The sequence below is a fragment of the Oryx dammah genome, unplaced genomic scaffold (assembly GCF_014754425.2).
Source record: "Oryx dammah isolate SB20612 unplaced genomic scaffold, SCBI_Odam_1.1 HiC_scaffold_3, whole genome shotgun sequence".
Lineage (NCBI taxonomy): Eukaryota > Metazoa > Chordata > Mammalia > Artiodactyla > Bovidae > Oryx > Oryx dammah.
The window spans coordinates 5,981,061-5,987,060 of record NW_024070187.1 but is presented as its reverse complement, the minus strand read 5'-3'; the positions used below and the strand labels follow the sequence as shown (position 1 = coordinate 5,987,060).

General features: G+C 41.8%; 1 long non-coding RNA gene across 1 annotated transcript in view; it reads right to left on the bottom strand.

Annotated features, from left to right (window-relative positions):
* Positions 1–2,430: 2,430 nt before the first annotated feature.
* Positions 2,431–6,000, bottom strand: part of LOC120861681 — a 68,037-nt gene continuing 64,467 nt past the window's right edge. The window contains exon 4 of the long non-coding RNA XR_005720577.1: positions 2,431–2,708. This is a non-coding gene — a long non-coding RNA (uncharacterized LOC120861681). The remainder of the gene's footprint in view (positions 2,709–6,000) is intronic.

Genomic DNA, 6,000 nt, shown 5'->3' with positions numbered 1-6,000 from the left:
CGATCCTTGGGTTCTGAAGATCCCCTGGAGAAGGGAAAGGGAGAAGTCTATGGACTATGGACAACTCCTATGCTGCATTTCATAATCAGTCTACTGCTAGGCCTGTGGAGTGCTCCCATCTTCATCAGTGGAAGGCTTCCCATGATGGGCATCTCCACTTCAAGTAAAGGACTTTCTCCAAGTCTATGAATACCTTCGACAACACTCACATGTCATGCCTCTTAATCTGATGGTATCTAACAATCCTAAAATGGACTTGTGCAACACTTTGTACCCTAACTGTGGACATGTGACTTTTAACTTTGCTGATTGTTCTGTTTTTGCTGTTTGCTCCCTGCATCTGTGACTGTGTGACTGGATTTGTTTCCAGCTACATGAAGGTTTTTAAGTTACAAATGGCTGCTCAAACTCCTGCCACTGTGGCAGTTTCCTCCAGCTACTACTTGGGGCCCCTGGATCAGAGACCCTTAATATGAGGGTTAGGAGAATATGTTGCCTCACCAATTTAGGGATGACTCCCCTTTCCCTGCGGCTGCTGCTGCTAAATCGCCTCAGTCGTGTCTGACTCTGTGTGACCCCATCCCTGGGATTCTCCAGGCAAGAACACTGGAGTGGGTTGGCATTTCCTTCTCCACCCCTTTCCCTAGGCAACATAATTCTCCTAAAAGAAAAGGAGGGAATGAGAGGGTAACAGATAGGAAGGCTAGGGGTCTCCAAATGGAGGAAATAGGCTGCAAGTGTCAGATGTCTTTTATCTCTCTGTCAAGCAGCAGGAGGAAATAAGCTATAAGTGTCAGATTTCTGGCTTCCCTGATAGCTCAGTTGGTAAAGAATCCACCTGCAATGCAGGAGACCCTGGTTCAATTCCTGGGTCAGGAAGACCCCTTGGAGAAGGAAAAGGCTACCTATTCCAGTATTCTGGCCTGAGAACTCCATGGACTGCATAGACCATGGGGTTGTGAAGAGTCAGATATGACTGAGAGACTTTCACTTCACAGAGATTTTAAAAAATTTTAAATTTATTTATTTAAATTGGAGGCTAATTACTTTACAATATTGTATTGGTTTTGCCATACATGAACATGAATCTGCCATGGGTGTACACGTGTCCCCATCCTGAACCCTCCTCCCACCTCCATCCCCATATCTTTTTGCGGAAACCAAAGCCCATGCTTCCATAGACAGCCTCATCAGCTGTGAGTTTTTACACATTTTTATCCTTTCAAATAGATTCTTTCCTCCCAGGGTTACCACCATGTCTGAGACAATGAAGGCTGGTAAAGAACCGATCATCCTCTTAGATATGTTGTTCAACACTAGCCTGGGGGTTACCCTGTTTGGGTTCTGTGTGCATTAATTCAGAATTGAGCCTCAGTAATGGTAATGTGCTGTCGGCCCACATAGCAGACAGTCAGCCCTCAGATCCTGGGCTCCCTCCCCCTCCCCTGGATCCTGCCCTAATCTCCAACTGTCCACAGCCACCTAATACAGACCTAAAATGGGACAAGGAGAGACACAGGATTAAAAAAAAAAAAAAGTGCTCAGTCAGAGGAAGATGAATGTAGACCTTGTTTACCATTCTAAAAGGGCTCATGTTTACCACTGGCTGAATAAGGTTGTCTTTCATGGGTCCTCATGGTGTAGATTTTTGCTGGGTGGTATATAGGCAGTAAAATTCATCTTATTTTTTAGGATTAACTTAATCATTTTTTGTCTTTTTAGCAAGTGCTAAAAGAGTTGGAAATGCAACTGTGGCAGGCCCAGAAATGGAAAGAATTTGGTTATAGGGGTGTTGAAAAGCTCCGCCAAGAACTTCTTCCTTAACTAGCCTCCTAAGGCACCAAATTTTACCATTCAGTTAGGTTCAGTCGCTCAGTCATGTGCAACTCTTTGCGACCCCATGAATTGCAGCACGCCAGGCCTCCCTGTCCATCACCACCTCCCGGAGTTCACTCAAACTCACGTCCATCGAGTCAGTGATGCCATCCAGCCATCTCATCCTCTGTCGTCCCCTTCTCCTCCTGCCCCCAATCCCTCCCAGCATCAGAGTCTTTTCCAATGAGTCAACTCTTCGCATGAGGTGGCCAAAGTACTGGAGTTTCAGCTTTAGCATCATTCCTTCCAAAGAACACCCAGGGCTGATCTCCTTCAGAATGGACTGGTTGGATCTCCTTGCCATTCAAGGGACTCTCAAGAGTCTTCTCCAACACCACAGTTCAAAAGCATCAATTCTTGGGCGCTCAGCTTTCTTCACAGTCTAACTCTCACATCCATACATTACAACAGGAAAAACCATAGCCTTGACTAGACGGACCTTTGTTGGCAAAGTAATGTCTCTGCTTTTGAATATGCTATCTAGGTTGGTTATAACTTTCCTTCCCGGGAGTAAGTGTCTTTTAATTTCATGGCTGCAATCACCATCTCCAGTGATTTTGGAATCCCGTTATTTTGCCTACAATAAAAGAGTCTATCATCTTTAGCACTAATTAGATCAAAATATTTAGGCCTTGAGGGGACAATAAAGTACTACTCTGTTTAAACTGGGATTAGGGAGACACTTCAAGGACAGGGATGATGAGTAGGACCAGTATAGGTGCTGAGATCCCAGGGGGTAGGAGAGACTCTTTGCCATTGTACAGTATGTGTAGGTGCGGTGGGGAGAGCCAAGGAGGGAGACAGTCCTGGGTCCAGAGGTGAGGCGGTGGGGCCTGCAGACAAAGAAAGATGGCAATATGACAAACTTGAGGGAAGTGTAATCTAGAGCCAGACCTCTGTGTAGATGAAACAGAATTATATTAACTGTGACTTGATTTAAAATTCAAATGCACTGGCTTTCAGAATGGACCATTTAAAAATGCAGTATAATAACCATTAAAGGTCTTTTTAAAATTTAGCTGTTGTGTCATAAAGCAACTGGATAGTGTAACTGTCTTAAAGCTACAATACTAGTGACTAATTCTTTCTTCTTTTCAGAACAAATAATAAGTGAAAAACCAGAAAGCTATCAGAGATATGTACAAATGACTTTAAAATATAAGGCAAAACAATTTTAGGTGTCACTGATAAATAAACAAAAACAAGTAAGTTATATCCTTCAAAGCTTTTAAAATCTTTTAAAATAAACACTTTTCATTTTGGAAACCAAAATCAACATAGTAATTATTGTCTTTTGGGGATACCATTTCAACCTTTAAACTGTATATAACACAAAATTGGGAACATATAAAGGTGACCAAGTAGGAAAACCATCTTTCTAAATATATTTTAATTTTTTACTGAATAATGCAGTTGACTGTTCTAAGGTTTTAAATCCTTTCATATTTCAGGAATAAAATAGTAAAAGGAAAAATTAACACTCAACTTTTATTAAGTATCAAGAATTTCTAAAATTGTTACATGTAAAATGCCCATGGTTCTATGTGATAGATATTGTAACCTTCATTTTACAGATGAAAAAACACAGCCTGAGAGACTTGATGAATGTCACACCACTGTAAATGCTAAAGCCAGGAATATACAAGCAGTTGAGAGATCTTGAGAGGAAATTTAAATTCAATGACTCGATTAACTGTTTCTCACTGGTATTTAATTAATAACTTCAATGCAAACATTTACTTAGAAGCAATTGCAATAGATTAACTTAAACCTTCTCTTGTGTTGTTGGAAGAGGGTGTTTGCTATGACCAGCGCGTTCTCTTGGCAAAACTCTATTAGCCTTTGCCCTGCTTCATTCCGTACTCCAAGGCCAAATTTGCCTGTTACCCCAGGTGTTTCTTGACTTCCTACTTTTGCATTCCAGTCCCCTATAATGAAAAGGACATCTTTTTGGGGTGTTAGTTCCAAAAGGTCTTGTAGGTCTTCATAAAACTGTTCAATTTCAGCTTCTTCAGTGTTACTGGTTGGGGCATAGACTTGGATTACTGTGATATTGAATGGTTTTCCTTGGAAACGAACAGAGAAGTACTGCATTTTGGACTCTTTTGTTGACCATGATGGCTACTCCATTCTTCTGAGGGATTCCTGCCCATAGTAGTAGATATAAGGGTCATCTGAGTTAAATTCACCCATTCCAGTCCATTTTAGTTCACTGACTCCTAGAATATCAACACTCACTCTTGCCATCTCGTTTGACCACTTCCAATTTGCCTTGATTCATGGACCTGACATTCCAGGTTCCTATGCAATATTGCTCTTAACAGCATCGGACCTTGCTTCTATCACCAGTCACATCCACAACTGGGTATTGCTTTTGCTTTGGCTTCATCCCTTCATTCTTTCTGGAGTTATTTCTCCAGTGATGTCCATGAGCATATGGGCTCCTACCAACCTGAGGAGTTCCTCTTTCAGTATCCTATCATTTTGCCTTTTCCTACTGTTCATGGGGTTCTCAAGGCAAGAATACTGAAGTGGTTTCCCATTCCCTTCTCCAGTGGACCACATTCTGTCAGACCTCTCCACCATGACCCACCCGTCTTGGGTGGCCCCACATAGCATGGCTTAGTTTCATTGAGTTAGAAAAGGCTGTGGTCTGACTCTACACGTGGACATCATCAGATGGTCAACACCAAAATCAGACTGATTATATTCTTTGCAGCGAAAGATAGAGAAGCTCTACAGTCAGCAAAAACAAGACCAGGAGCTGACTGTGGCTCAGATCATGAACTCCTTATTGCCAAATTCAGACTTAAATTGAAGAAAGTAGGGAAAACCACTCCTTATGATTATACAGTGGAAGTGAGAAATAGATTTAAGGGCCTAGATCTGATAGATAGAGTGCCTGATGAACTATGGATGGAGGTTCGTGACATTGTACAGGAGACAGGGATCAAGACCATCCCCATAGAAAAGAAATGCAAAAAAGCAAAATGGCTGTCTGGGGAGGCCTTACAAATAGCTGTGAAAAGAAGAGAAGTGAAAAGCAAAGGAGAAAAGGAAAGATATAAGCATCTGAATGCAGAGTTCCAAAGAATAGCAAGGAGAGATAAGAAAGCCTTCCTCAGCGATCAATGCAGAAATAGAGGAAAACAGCAGAATGGGATAGACTAGAGATCTCTTCAAGAAAATTAAAGATACCAAAGGAACATTTCATGCAAAGATGGGCTCAATAAAGGACAGAAAGCTTCTAACAGAAGCAGAAGATATTAAGAAGAGGTGGCAAGAATACACAGAAGAACTGTACAAAAAAGATCTTCACGACCAAGATAATCACGATGGTGTGATCACTCACCTAGAGCCAGACATTCTGGAATGTGAAGTCAAGTGGGCCTTAGAAAGCATCACTACGAACAAAGCTAGTGGAGGTGATGGAATTCCAGTTGAGCTATTTCAAATCCTGGAAGATGATGCTGTGAAAGTGCTGCACTCAATATGCCAACAAAGTTGGAAAACTCAGCAGTGGCCACAGGACTGGAAAAGGTCACTTTTCATTCCAATCCCAAAGAAAGGCAACGCCAAAGAATGCTCAAACTACCGCACAATTGCACTCATCTCACATGCTAGTAAAGTAATGCTCAAAATTCTCCAAGCCAGGCTTCAGTAATATGTGAACCATGAACTTCCAGATGTTCAAGTTGGTTTTAGAAAAGGCAGAGGAACCAGAGATCAAATTGCCAACATCTGCTGGATCATGAAAAAGCAAGAGAATTCCAGAAAAACATCTATTTCTGCTTTATTGACTATGCCAAAGCCTTTGACTGTGTGGATCACAAGAAACTGTGGAAAATTCTGAGAGAGATGGGACTACCAGACCACCTGACCTGCCTCTTGAGAAGCAGGTCAGGAAGCAACAGTTAGAACTGGACATGGAACAACAGACTGGTTCCAAATAGGAAAAGGAGTACGTCAAGGCTGTATATTGTCACCCTGCTTATTTAACTTCTATGCAGAGTACATCTTGAGAAAAGCTGGGCTGGAGGAAGCACAAGCTGGAATCAAGATTTCTGGGAGAAATATCAATAATCTCAGATATGCAGATGACACCACCCTTATGGCAGAAAGTGA